Raw genomic sequence first — 15,690 nt, 5'->3', positions numbered from 1 at the left:
AGCATACTGAGCATCTTTCTCTTTGACACCATGTCTGAAATCCCACGTGATCTGTCAAATACTAATGCATGAAAATCCTAACCTCAAAAAAATCACCCGTTATATTTATTTTTATTTGTTTTTCTCTCTTCGCAATTGAGTTGATATTTGGATTTGTGCAATCCTGCTTATTGTTATTATTAAAAAAAGGGGTATTGCTGGAATATCAAGCATATTTACTTGATTAACCGTTTCGGGACGGGAACTTTTGTGACGTACAATCTCAAAGAAAAGTGTTTATTTCGTCTCCTATGGCTATTTTAAGAAAAGTAATTTGATAATATATTTTTAGCGCATCCCTAAAAGGAGATATTGTCCTGGGATAAAAACATCCCAAATTCATCTGTATGCAAAAATATTAATAAAAATTCTAGACTTAAATTCGCTCGATTTCATTTTATTTTGTCGTTTATATATTCAATTTTACCTTATAAGACATTTTATTTATATCTGATGGCAAGGAGTAAAACATTTTTTACAAAATGCCAAGTTGCAAGCAATGCAAATCTGATTCGTACGGCTCTCTTTGCCCTTTTTAGCACAATTTACGCATCGTTGTCTCTTGTTCGTTCTTTGTGGCAAATGATCTCCCAGATTTTGTTTAATTTTTTTCTTCAATGCGGAGACCGGTCCTATTCGAACTTTGCGCTGAATTTTCGCATTCTTTTTCCCTTCGTCGATGAGGCATTCAGATAGCTCTACCAAGAATCCCAAGAACGGTTCTCTTTTCTGACGTGAATGGTTTGTTTCCGCATGGATAATCCAAGCATTTACGGTGCATGTCATCATAAGTCGAAAGAAAATTTAGCAGACTTTCGGTCTAGTTCATTCAGGGTAACCATTTTGTCGGCCAAATCTACGCCACCCATAATGTTTCGGTATGTTTTCACTAAATCTGGACAAGTCACATCAACTCTGGTGCCATCTTTTTGTTTCCTTTGAACGGTGCCCACTGTAGCCTCATGGCAATTGCTTAGAAGCATTACCTGTTTAGTATCTTGCCAAACCACTGCCAAAATACCAGATGAATTTCACTTGAAAACATATTCTCCTCTGTTTAGTTTTTCAGTAACTTTAGGTAAATTTTATCTGTTAGATATACAGGTACCTAAAGCTGGAAAAGGAAAATTATTTATCAATTTTGTTAACACAATGAAGTGTCAGGATATCTGATGGTCGATGCCAATTTCATAACAACGCGTTCGCCTAATGTGGATGATGTATGCGAATTGTCTGTCGCATCTCATCCATAATTTTATTCCTCTCTTCACTGGCTTCAATGGAATATACTGCTTCAAGGTAGAGCGACCCAAAATTTTGGTCATAGACTCATTAATGCTTTGGAATGGAGAGTCGGATCTACATTTTTGAAAGGTGCTTTTGAGGCAATTGACCAAGTCATCAATGAAATATGTTTTAGGTTTTCGATCAGGCTGGTATGATAACGAGAAAAAATATAGTTTGGACATAACGTGTAAGAACCGATCTCTGGACATGGCTTTTTTTATGTATGGATTCCCCAATGAAGGGATATTTGAAAAATAGTCCTTCTAAGAAGGAACTCGATTATATGACATTACAAATGTGCATCCGAGAATTATGAGGATCTCACCAAAATCGGTTCTAGCTCGTTTGTTTTTTACATGGCTTATATTGTGAATATCAATTCTCTCATTGGTACAATATACTATGTGATAAATAAAGCTTCTAGGCAATAGCTTGAAAAATACCTCCAAAGGTTTCAGTCCACGAGTTATGCCCTCATTACTAATGATTTGTTCTTGGCTAATAGTGAATCGTGGCTTGAATGTCGGTTGTGGGTCTGTCCATATTATAATATCATCAGGCCATTCATTCACATTATCTTCTTCCAAACGTTCAACTTCGTATATTTCATCATCAGTACTTTCATTTTCACCATCATTTTCATCCATAGCACTTTTAATTCACGATTAATTTCTATTTCTTCATCATATGCTCTGCCGGGCTGTGTGTTTTCTCTATCTTCTGAATCAATGTTGCTTTTTTCACTGGGACTGTATGCGGAACCACTATCAGCAAACAGAACATAACAGATTTGGGATGATTTCTTCCCACGGAACTTACCTTGACTTCTTATAAGGAAAATAAGTTATTCTTTATTCTAAACTTTTTATTTCAATAGATTAGCACTATTTGCACAAAATGTAACTATAATTCAATTAAAAATCACTTATTTCCTAACCTTTTTCCAAACAAATACCATTTACGCAACAACGTGTCTAAGAAAATGACATTTATAAAAAAACTGATGACTCCAACCAACAGCTGGTATTTTTGTTTTTGTAGAGAACAGTGTAATGAATGATTTGGGACTGTTTTGAACCAAATCGCTTCCATATTGTGACAGATACGATTTTTTGAATTTCTCCGGGATAAAAACATCCCCATCGTCCCGAAACGGTTAAACTATTTTTAATAATGCCGCAATTTGAATTACAGCCATGTATTATTACATTTTGGGTACAGATTTTTCATTAGGTTTTAAATACGGAAAATCGTAACTTAAAACATACATACATATGTACATATTTATGTATATGCATATATTAAATATAAAGTGAAATTGATACGCTCACTTTGATTTTGGGATAACGTACATATGTACATGCCCCTTTTATCGCCAACTCTCCTCTCTTCTTCCAGCCCTTGACGATGTTGTTGCTTCACGCCCGTATTGTTATTACAATTATTTATTTTTTGTTTGAGGGTTTCGCTCCCGATTTGTGTGTTGTTTTATTATTTAACTTTTCGCCTCGATTTAAGTATGTTTTTGTTTTTGTACAATTTTGTTTACATAGGTACATGTGTCTTATAGTTGTATGTGAGAGCCGCTACACTTTTTTTAATTTCAGAACACTAGGCTCGTTTGGTTTGATTGTTGTTTTTAGTTTGTGTCACTGCACTTTGTCTATTCGTTTTTTTTTTGTTTTTTGTCACCACACTAGTACATATATGTATATTTATATGCTTATTATGATTTTTTTTTTGTTTTTGAGTTTCATGACTTCACTTTTTCTCTTCGCTCATCGTCAGTGCGTACATACACTGCATGTGCATATATTTTAAATGTATTGCACTGCACTTTCTATAGCTTCCTTTTTTGTTTCTAATAACTGGTGATTTTTTTGAGGTTAGGATTTTCATTTCAGACATGGTGTCAAAGAGAAAGATGCTCAGTATGCTTTGACATTTCATCATGAATAGACTTACTAACGAGCAACGCTTGCAAATCATTGAATTTTATTACCAAAATCAGTGTTCGGTTCGAAATGTGTTTCGTTTCGTTTTTATCGACAAATTTTGTTCAGCGATGAGGCTCATTTCTGGTTGAATGGCTACGTAAATAAGCAAAATTGCCGCATTTGGGGTGAAGAGCAACCAGAAGCCGTTCAAGAACTGCCCATGCATCCCGAAAAATGCACTGTTTGGTGTGGTTTGTACGCTGGTGGAATCATTGGACCGTATTTTTTCAAAGATGCTGTTGGACGCAACGTTACGGTGAATGGCGATCGCTATCGTTCGATGCTAACAAACTTTTTGTTGCCAAAAATGGAAGAACTGAACTTGGTTGACATGTGGTTTCAACAAGATGGCGCTACATGCCACACAGCTCGCGATTCTATGGCCATTTTGAGGGAAAACTTCGGACAACAATTCATCTCAAGAAATGGACCCGTAAGTTGGCCACCAAGATCATGCGATTTAACGCCTTTAGACTATTTTTTGTGGGGCTACGTCAAGTCTAAAGTCTACAGAAATAAGCCAGCAACTATTCCAGCTTTGGAAGACAACATTTCCGAAGAAATTCGGGCTATTCCGGCCGAAATGCTCGAAAAAGTTGCCCAAAATTGGACTTTCCGAATGGACCACCTAAGACGCAGCCGCGATCAACATTTAAATGAAATTATCTTCAAAAAGTAAATGTCATGAACCAATCTAACGTTTCAAATAAAGAACCGATGAGATTTTGCAAATTTTATGCGTTTTTTTTTTTTAAAAAAGTTATCAAGCTCTTAAAAAATCACCCTTTATATACAAATTTGGGTATGATGGCTTATTTTTTATTTTGGTCTTTTGTATTTTCACTGCATTGTTTTGCTTTGTACTGTACACTTTTATTTGGTTGTTTTGTGTTTGTTTTTGTTTGCCACTGCACTGATTTGATTGAGGTTTGTATCGTTTTTTTGAAGTTATACTTCTTAAACGAGTTCGGAAAAGGTTGCGATAGATTCAGGTTGCGCAACCTTACTCAATATGAATCTAACGCAACCTTGTCTGCGAAGATGTTCGAGCAGCAAGCGAAGCGGTGACAATCAGCGATCGTTTGTTCGTTTCTTTCGGCACAGCTCGGCTTTTCTACAAACAACACAATGTTGCCATGCTTATGCTGTTGTTGTTTTTGTAGAACAATGTTTCAATTTTTGGTTGGTGAAATATTCACATGTGTGCGCATATGTATGTTTGTATGCTTGTACATTATTGAAGTTATCTTTCTTTTTCTTTCGTTTGTCTTTCATTTCTGCGAATTCTCAACTATTTTGCGTATCTTTTGGTTGAAATACTCTGCGTTGGCCGTTGAAAGATTAACACTATACTTCACAGAATCATTTCTGTGTGTCTTGATTTCCATTTTTGGAAATCGACCCGTGATGACGAGGTATATCGTTTTATCTGACAGCGTGAGGTTTAAGAAGTTCATTTCTAATTTTGTCTTGTGGCATATTAGAAATGACGTTTCTTCGAAAATCGTTCGCTTACAACGGATAAAACGACTTCTGAGTGGTGATTTTAGTGAATAAATTCCTTTTGGTTGAAATGCTCTGCGTTGGTCATTGAAAAGTTAAGATTATACTTCTCAGGATCATTCATTCCTTTCATTTCTTCAAAAAAATTAATGACCTTTAGAAATATGCTTATTTGCATTATTTCGTTGTCATTTCCATATTCGTAGCAATAGAATTTCTATGGCATAAGAAAAGTAATGGCCGCCGATTGTCACCCCTTGCCGCTGTAGCAGCTTCGCCTACAAACATGCGTAAATATTTACATATGTATGTATACGTATGATCGTGAATACATATCGACGCAGATTTTTGCGAGAAGCACCAGAAAGTTGTGCAATTTATGATTTTTAGCTTTTGCCATCGTCGCGAAAAGACGACTTGTTGGCAAAGGCATGCTCGGGGAGATGTTACGGCCTCTGTTTTTATGAATGAAGCGCCTGCGCTTGTGGAATTTGCGCCTGTTTTTGTTGTAAAATTTACTACACTTGTTCTTCGCCAATTTGGCTGCCATATTGGCTTGTGAAGATCAATTTTTTGTTGGTGACATATTCATATGTGTACGCATATGTATGTTTGTATGCTTGTGCATTATTTGTTTGGCAATGTATGCAAATATATATACATGTAAGTATATTTGAATGTATGAACATGCAAGTCAATGCGCGCACATGTAATAAGTATATTGATAAGTGATGGAAATATAATTTCAATTTCTGAACGCGCACATGCGTATACATACACTCATATGAGCATGTGCAGATACACAAGATAGGATAGAAGATATATGCCTTTTAACATCGTATACTATACAAATAAATATTTTTCTTACTAATAGAAATTAAATTTATCACAGCAATATACATAATAAACACATACATAATATTGCTGTGATAAATTTAATTTCTATTAGTAAGAAAAATATTTATTTGTAAAGTATACGATGTTAAAAGCAAAAAATTAAAAATTTATTTGTCGTTTGTCGTTTGTTGTCTGTCGTCGATTTGTGTTCAGTACATCAATGCGCGCACATGTAATAAGTATATTGATAAGTGATGAAAATATGATTTCAATTTCTGAACGCGCACATGCGTATACACACACACATGCGGATGACGAGTTAGTGACGTGACGTGTTTTTTTTTTGTGCTCCGTTTATGGCATCAAATACGATAGGAAATAATCCTAAATTAGTTCCTAAGTGCGCGGAAACACACACAGTGTCCACATCAGCTCAAGCTAATCAAAAAACTGGGCATAATAAAGCTACAAAAGCGGTGAGTGTTAAAACACTTAAAAAATATTTATTTATTTGGGAGAAGGTTAGCACAAAAGGGAAATTGCGAAGAGCGCATCTTCTTAGCTCTCCCTTTGATACCTGTTTAGATCCCACAATCCACAACCCACGCAAAGGGAAATTCTTGGGCATTTCACGCTGAGGAATTTTTGAGCAATAGCTACACTAGCGGACTGCAATAGGAATAGCTGAGAAATGTCAGCTAAACCTAAACAGCCATCTCTGGTAACAAGGAGGATTGTAGCCCATTTACAAGGAGCAACAAGACCGCCCGATCGCCTGATCGACAAAGCGCCCAGACAATTAAAGTTGCTACACCAACTTTGCAAGAGGTGACCCCATCAAATACGGCCACGCACGATGTGACTCCATCAAATGACATCACAATGGCAACTAATCAAGCCAGCGCAGCCGACCTGCCAACACAAGGCACCACTAGAAACGAAGATGCAATAAGTGCGAGCGAAGGAGAGAGCGCGCTTGCTACTCTAGGCATACTTATAGAAGAGTTAATCCGCTCACCCATGGCCAAAAACAAAGGCATGTAAATCAGCATATGCGAAACATAAATGACAAAATTTCGCAATTGCAAAAACAAGCAGTAGCAGAGGTTAGAGAGTCGGCAATCCACCCGACCGCCCAGACAAAAAGAGGTCGCATTACAATCTGCGAAGAACCAATGGCGGAGGAGTAAACTCAACAACAAAGCAAGCGATCTTGTATCAACTCGCCGAAAACCCGAGCAAGAACAAGCCTAATTGGTCAGTTTAAGCAATCAGGAATAACAAATGATATTTTTACTAAGCAAATGTTTGAAGCCACTGCAAAGTTGCCAGCAATAAATCAATTAGGCATGCAGCCAACGAAAGGGTCCATTAATAAAGTAACAACAACAAAGCCAATGGAGGAACAGTGGAATATAGTAGCTAAGAAAGGCAATCAGAAAACAGCAAAATTCTTCTCAAGCGATTTTAATATCAAAAAATGGGGACCTTTCTTATGCGGAGATGCTACGGAAAATCAAGTCCGACTCAACACTCAGCGGATTCGGAAATATCGTGACAAAGATACGCAAAACGCAAAGGGGTGAAATGCTGCTACAATTGGGCGGAGCAGTAATACCAACCGACTCTAGGGTGACTATGGAAAAATGTCTTGGGGATCAAGCCCACGTCAAACTTCTGACCCAGGAGACTTTACTGGGGTGCAAAGACCTCGATGAAGTCACAAGCAAGGAAGAAGTTCTTTATGCCCTGCAGAGAGAACTAGGAAACCCTGAACAATCTCGTCAATCAAGAGCTTAAGAAAGTCTTATGGAGACACCCAAACAGCACTTATTAAACTCCCGGTTGAAGCAGCTAGACAGCTTCTAGTGACTAGAAAGCTGAAAGTTGGATGGGTAAGCTGCCGTATACGAGAATATAGGCAACCACAGCGATGCTTTAAATGTCTCGACTACGGACACACTGCAAAAACATGCTCAAATGAGGACAGGTCCAGACTCTGGCAATACAGGCAAAGGACTGCAATAACAAACCAAAATGTTTGCTCTGCTTGAAAGCCGGAACAAAAGAAATTGAGCACTTTACAGGAAGCGTCAGGTGCCTAATATACAAGAAAGCAGCTCAACAGATCACATGAGGTTCTTACAACTTAACGCAAACCATTGCCAAGCGGCACACGACTTATTAAAACAGTCAGTTGTCAAAAAGAAAATTGATGTGGTTCTACTAAGCGAACCATACAAAATCGGACAAGGCGTAACCTGGATAAGTGACTCGCGAAGGAAAGCGGCTATATGGAAATGTAATCCCAAATTTGCGCAGCTGGAATCGCCTTTCTCTTCAGATGGTTTTGTCCGTACAACGACCAATAATATTAATATATACAGCTGCTACTTACCTCCTAGCCTTAGCCACGAAGAATACAGGCGTATTATCGACAACCTAGAGGTTGATGCCAGAGGCAAAACCAAAGTGATAATAGCTGTTGATTTTAATGCCTGGGCTATCGAATGGGGATGCAAAAGAACCAACAGCAGAGGTAAAACCTTACTAGAAACCTTTGCTTCTCTTGATCTGGAGGTTTTAAACGTAGGCAATCAATGCACTTTTAACAAAGGTGGCCGACAATCGGTGATTGATTTAACATTTGTTCACTCGAGTTTAGTCCGCAGATCTCACTGGAAAATCGGCAACCATTACACTTTTAGCGATCACTACGCAATTATTTTCGAGATAAATGCTACACACGCCCGACAGGGTTTATCGACCCAAAAGAAAAGTAACTGGCGACTCAAAACTTCGACCCAGACCTCTTTGAAGAAGCTTTCAGACCAACTACCCTTCCCGACAATCTGTTGTCGGCTAACAAAGCTGCTCGGTATATTATGAGTTGTATTAAGAGTGCATGCGCGCTTCAATGTCCAAGCTATCTCGGCGCAAAAACCGCAAGACGCTCGTACCAAAGGTCACGTGGTACATCGGAATACACCACCCTCCAAAAACACTTCAAGGAGAAAAGAAAATTGCTAAAACATGCAATCAAAAAAAGTAAGCAGGAATGTTTCCTTAAACTGTGCGACGATGTTGAGAACAACGCTTGGGGACTTGCTTACAAAACGGTAATGGGAAAACTCCGCACTGGCGGACAAATGCCAACCTTCCCTTCAATAACTGAGAGAATAGTTTCGGTACTCTTCCCTACCCGACCCCCACTCCATCAAGAGATCGAATGAAGAAGTCCGAGAAGCATGCAAACAATTAAACCCATCTAAAGCCCCGGGACCAGATGGAATTCCGAGGGCTACATTCGGCGATTGCCAGAAACATAGCCCCTTTTCGATTAATGTATAATATATGCATCCAAGAAGGCCGCTTTCCCACCATTTGGAAAAAGCAATATCTTATATTACTGCCGAAACCCAATAAACCAATGACAGAACCGTCCCTCTTCCGGCCCCTCTGCATGTTAGACACCGCTGGAAAGATTTTGGAGCGGATCATATACCAACGGCTAAATAAGGCAATTGAAGATGCCGGTGGATTATCCCCAAACCAATTCGGATTCAGAAAGGCAAGATCCACAGCTGCAGCGGTAACTCTAGTAAAGACCCTGGCTGAACGGGCTATAAGTGGGAAGAGATGGAAAGGAGGCACAATACAGTACTGTATGGTGGTAACCCTGGATGTAAAGAATGCATTTAACTCGGCATCCTGGCATAGTATATTGAGTGCACTACAAAGCTTCTCAGTGCCTCTATAACTTTACAACATTATTGTAAGCTATTTCGAGGGAAGAACTCTAAGCTACAGTACAAACGAAGGCGCCAAAAAATACAAAGTCACCGGTGGAGTACCCCAGGGATCTGTACTTGGGCCGCTACTCTGGAACATCATGTACGATGGAGTACTGCGACTGAAGGTACTTAAAAACTTACACATCATTGGGTTCGCAGACGACATCGCTGTTGTGGTTATAGCAAAGCACATACACGATATAGTTACGATTACCAACAGGACAATAACGTTAATAAGCGAATGGCTAGAAACTAACGGACTGAACCTAGCGGAGAGCAAGACCGAGGCAGTTCTCATTACTGGCAGAAAAGTTCGGGAAGTTGCCACGTTCAGCATAAAGGGTGTAAGCATCACTACACAACCGGCAATTAAATACTTGGGTATTATTCTTGATGCAAGGATGTATTTTAAGGAGCACTTAGCGTACACATGCGAAAAAGCTACAAAAGTGTGCAGAGCCCTAACCCGGTTAATGCTAAATACTCGCGGGCCAAAGCAAAATAGAAGGCGGCTATTAGCTGGTGTATTAAAGTCAGTCGCGCTGTACGGCGTCCAGATATGGGGAAAAGCTCTCGATATAAAATCTTACCGGCGTGGCCTCTTTTCAATATATACCACCTGCGCGCTGAGAGTATGCTCTGTGTTCCGCACAGTATCGGAAGATGCTGCACTCATAATTTCGGGCCTACACCCATTAGACCTCTTGGCCAAAGAAATTCAATGTCTTACAAATGACAGGTTATCGCATAATACACTAAAAAAATTGCAAGGGCAGAGATGGTGAATCACTTGCAAAAACGCTGGGAGGAAAGCGAAAACTGGCGGTGGACATTCCGACTGATCCCCAACGTTGAACCATGGCTAAACAGACCGCACGGTGAGGTAGATTTCCACCTTACCCAAATTCTCACAGGACATGGCTGCTTCAATGCATACCTAAAACGATTCGGACATGAAGATAACGACACATGCGACCATTGCGGAGGCGATACCGTCGAAAATGTAGAACACACATTTTTCTATTGCCCGAAATAAAGTCATGAGAGGCAAGACTTAAAAAATGCGTTCGGTGTAGAGCCAACTCCTGATAACTTGGTAAACCAAATGGTCGAATCAGCAGAGAAATGGAAAGCGGCTTGCGAAGTGGCAGCAAGGGTTATGAAATCCCAACGTGCTAGCGAACAGCGGCGGAGAAGAGAGGTGTTAAATATAACGAACAACCACGACCCAAACACACTAACATTGACGTGACGGGAAGGGTGGGCGACGAACACTGTACAAGGGGGGTTATTAGACCAACAGAGGTGGGGCCAAGTAAATGCAACTTGTAACTGACTGCATTTTGACCATCACGTACGCATGAGTATTACTCAACCATCCTCCCGACGTAATACTTGAAGATGTATGCCTTTTAAGATCGTATACTATACAAATAAATATTTTTCTTACTAATAGAAATTAAATTTATCACAGCAATATACATATACATAATATTGCTGTGATAAATTTAATTTCTATTAGTAAGAAAAATATTTATTTGTATAGTATACGATGTTAAAAGCAAAAAATTAAAAATTTATTCTGTCGAGATACGAATCCGTGGTAGCATCTTGACACCAACACCACCATTGACACTTAGGTTGCGCTGACTTAAGTATGGTTTTGTTATGCATGTACATAAGAAACATACGATGGTTCTAATAATTTTGTTTAAGTATAGAAATATGCTTTTGTAGAACATTTGCTTTCGCAAACATACAGACAAATGTGCAAACGACATAATATATGTATGTATGATTGTTTCGCATTTTGCTTCTGAATATCACTAAGAAGTATAACTTCTTCCGCGCGTAGGGACTCCACGCACCTTTTTTTTATTTTAGTTTGCCACCATGATTTGAAAGTATTTTTTGTTTTTATTGGACGGAACCAATAGTGCCATTCGGAATGGATCGAAGTACCATGAACAAATAACGACCCAATTTATTGGGGAATACAAACCACTGATAGTATGAACTTACACTCGCGCAAGTGTTTAAAAGGAAAAAGTAGTTGAGTACTTTAAAAGTACAATTTATTTAAAATTATCTTTTGTTTGCGGTACAATGTTTTGCTTAAAAATATATCGCGCCGAATAGAAATAGGATGTGTTGGCGGCGCGAGTGGAGCGATGGCGATCGAAGCCAAAAATGGGAATTCCGCGGTGCAGTGAGTGAAAAGTATGAAGCATTGAGCGATGAGCGGCTTGTATAGAACGAATAGTAGAAAACGAATGTATAAAGCCAATGTTTATGGGTGAACTGTCTGTGACGAATTGCGTAAATGAATGCGTGAGTTTCCCCGTTGTCCATTCCTTTTGTTGGTTGGGTTGGTATAGGTGTGGTGAGTTATTGGTGTTGCGTTGCAGTAGCATCCTTGATGAATTGCGCTGTTTTATTAGGATGCGCCAGTTTTACCAGGTAGAGGGGGTGGATGCTTAACTCATTTAAACACTTGTGTTCCCATTTTATTGTTTCTGTTGTGCACATTTCTCTTACGTTGAGCCAAAAGTGTGTAAGTAAAACTTCTTGTTTGTTATTTTTGTAACTTCGGTGAGTACGTCTGTGTATATTTACTACAACTTCCTTTTGTTCGTCTATGTTTATAACATCTATTAATAGGCTTGGTGATATGACAAATGTACAAGTTGGAAAAGAAGCAATAATGACATCTTTGACATGAAATAATGTTTAGTTGTCTATTTTTAAAGCGTTCGTCACAATTGGTCTTGCAACTTGTTTTAATTTTTCTATTAAGTAATTTTTTTGTTTGTGTTGGATTGTACGGCGTACTCTATTTGGAAAAATTATTTTCGTTCTACTACAACGTTTTGGTGTCCTAGTTTATAAAGAAGTTTTGCTCCATATTCTACAATTAAATTTGTCCACCTATTTAATTTCGTATACGGACTATTTTCTGATATTAAATAAATGAGGAACTGATAGTCTGTGCAAATAGTTAAATTAACTTTAGGTAGTTTCGTAACTATTGAAGTGACCAAACTATGGCGAATAGTTCTTCTTCATTTGTGCTAAAATTCTGTTCACTATCATTTAATGTTCTTGAAATGAAGGCAATTGGTTGTTTATTTTGAGATAGTACTGTCCCAATAGCAAAATTACTTGCATCAGTGTTAAATCAAATTGTTTCGATAAATCTGACTGAGAGAGTTCTGTTGGTCCTGAAGAACTATTTTAATTTTTGATTTTTTATAATTATTCTTTGATCTCTTAAATGAATAGTTATAGATGCACCTTTTCTAATAATTTTCGATAATAACTAGCTAATACTAAAAACGACCTCAGTTCTTTGAGTATTTTTAAACTGAGAACTTTGTTATTGCTGCAATCTTGTTTAGATCCACTGTACTCTTATTTTGTTTAATGATATGCCCAAGATACTCGACTGAGTCTTGAAACTTTCAAGTCAGAAATTTTCATTTTGGTTTTAGGTAGTGCATTTATTATAGTTCATACGTGTTCTATATGTTCTTCTTGGTGAAGAAGAGAATATTAGTACATTGTCTATATAAACATATGCACATTTACCAATATATCCCCGTTCCCCATGTTCGTCACTAACGGCCCCCCTAAATTTACGGGGAAAAAATCCAGACATGTTGCAAACCTTTTCTTTTATAGACAGTAAGAAGTTCAGTCACAAAGTTTTTGTAATTGTCAGCTTTCACATTTCCAATGCCTTTTAAATGCATTCCACGCTCGTAGTTCAGTTTCATTGAGCATACAAGAACCCACCCACTTCCATTTCTGTCCATTGCCTTAACAAAATTCTTCATTAAACACTATTTTTGTAATACGCAAATGCGGTAGTAATACATTTTTGGGATTAACTAGAGGTGCACTGGCAACGGAGTGAGTGCCTGGCGTACTGGCCACGGCTTCTGTACATAATATCAATCTCTCGCACAGCTGTCCAATTCGCAAAGGAAGCAACAATATTTCGTATATCCTGGTTGCATTCCAAGAATAAGGAAAGGGCTATTACTTTTAGCTCTCCATACTCATGATAACGGATGTAAAGGAACTCTCATATTCTCATATGATTAAGCTAAGGGCGAAGATGGATATTTGTTACTGTTATGAACCAATACCGCCTTTAAAATAAGTTCAATGAATAGACGCCAATACCGTGGATCATGTTTATGTCCTAGTGCGTTAAACAAAAGGTTAACTTCTGAGCATTACACTAGATTTCCTTCTTGAAGAAAGCAATTTTTGAGATCGTTTTGCCTTTTTCTGTAAAAAGTAATATTTACATCACTTTGGAGAAGGTTCCAACCTTTTAGTCTGGATGCTAAAAGTTCGGACTGCGATTTTGAAAGAGTTAGATCTCGTACTAAGTCATTAAGTTCACCCTGTGAAATCAGATGCGGCACTGTTGAGTATCCTGGCAAATCAAATCAAGTGTCGGTTGTCATTTCCTTTGCGATTTCTGTAACATCCCTTGAAGAGCAACTACTACTTTTTCATCGAGACTCCAAGTTTCTGGTGCTTTTAAAATTTTTGTTCACTGTGTTTGACAGATTTTAAAGCTGATGGTAAATTACAGTACTTAACCGTATGTTTAAACTTCGGTCCAATACCTTTAAAATTCATGAAGCGAAAAATAGCAGTATTCAGGTTCTCTATAAGCCGTTAGCACTGCAAAGGACATTTTATGATTTTAACCTTTTAAACGTTCATTTTACAATAACTTTAACACCAAAATACGTAAGCTTTTAGCACAAGCGGAGTAAAATTACGTTTTTGCGATTTAAAAGTTAGTTCTCCGCACACATAACAAAAACTGTTGGCACAATTTACGCACTGCCTAGACATTATATCTAAAAATCTTAAACACAGTAATTTCAGGAACGTAAAAGAATGTGAACTCAAAAACGTTTTGCTGTCCAAACATTGAACACGTAACCGATTCGAACACCGTTCGTCTACTGATAAATTTTTTAAAATAAAATGATCGTAAAATACGCTGTTTACTTCAAACAAGTAGACAGAACTAGTCTAAACTGAAGATGACGCAATATAATGAAATTTTATGGATTGTAAACTCTAAAGCCGCAGGTTGCAGAATATCTGTGGGTGATAGAAAAAATCTGTTTTCAGATTTGGCTTGATATCCTGAATCCTGCGTTAGAAATACCTAAGAATTTTCATGTCACAATATTATTATTAAATTTCTTTATTGAGTATAATATACCATACCTTCTTGGCTTGTGGTAATACTAATAGCAGGAACAGTGAAAAACGTAGAATCGTGACCCGTGTTAGCTGATACGACCTGTCTTATGGGAGCGCAATGTAAGTGAATAGTGAAAAACGCTACTCCCTTCACTCTTTGCCGTAGGATGCCGTGTGAATCAACGGATTTTGGATTTTTGCCGTAGAAACGTGTCAGGTGATTGCTCTCTCACAACGCAGGGTTGCCAATATCGATATACTGTAGTAATTATCAACTTTTATAATTCAATCTTTTCAATATGTTTGAAATTCTCTTAAAATTACTCAAAATCAGAGTCGAATGCTATTATTTATTAATATATAAACTATTTTTAATATTTTGTTGCCAGTTTTGATATTTTATATTGTATTATTTATGAAAAATTGTAACTGAAAACTTAGATGTGTACAAAACTAACTATATATGCGCATTGAGCAATGGCAACATTGTTCAAATGGAAACAAACAAAGATGGCTGATTTCTGCATTTTTACCACGGGCTCAACTTTTAATACATTTTGCTCGGTAAGGAAGGGTAAGGAAGGAAGGGAGTAGCGTTTTTGGCTGTTTCTGCTATGAGTTGTGTGCGTGAGTATGATAAGGGATGTTATGTTCCTCAATTCGTGAATCCTCTAACTTCAGTAAAAATTGAGATATCTTGATGCAACTTGTTGGGCGTTATCATACCACAGACGCCTTTAAGCGAAAACAAGGCACTAAATTAAGATATAAGTAAAACTCTGATTTGGCACAGGGGATCGCAGTAGCCAAAAGATTAAAAAAACTACCGTGGCCCAGCGCTCTAATAAGTTTATTGTATATATATCTATTTCATATCTATGAAATGACTTAAACGATAACAACCAAATATTAACTGTATTGTTCTATGCAATTTTTCAGTAATATTTATGAGCTTTATGCACTCATTTCAAATTATGATTCAACTTTTACTTGTT

The 15,690-nt window shown here is 37.7% G+C and overlaps 1 protein-coding gene and 1 pseudogene across 1 annotated transcript in view; both read left to right on the top strand.

The window, feature by feature from the left end:
• Positions 1 to 15,690, top strand: part of LOC125779115 (uncharacterized) — a 579,602-nt gene that overhangs the window by 503,066 nt on the left and 60,846 nt on the right. The gene's annotated exons all lie outside the window — the stretch shown is intronic.
• On the top strand, positions 4,667 to 4,865 carry LOC125779907 (small nucleolar RNA U3; annotated as a pseudogene).

The sequence above is a fragment of the Bactrocera dorsalis genome, chromosome 6 (assembly GCF_023373825.1).
Source record: "Bactrocera dorsalis isolate Fly_Bdor chromosome 6, ASM2337382v1, whole genome shotgun sequence".
NCBI classification, from domain to species: domain Eukaryota; kingdom Metazoa; phylum Arthropoda; class Insecta; order Diptera; family Tephritidae; genus Bactrocera; species Bactrocera dorsalis.
Note: the sequence above shows the minus strand (reverse complement) of the source record. Positions and strands in the feature narration are given on the sequence as shown.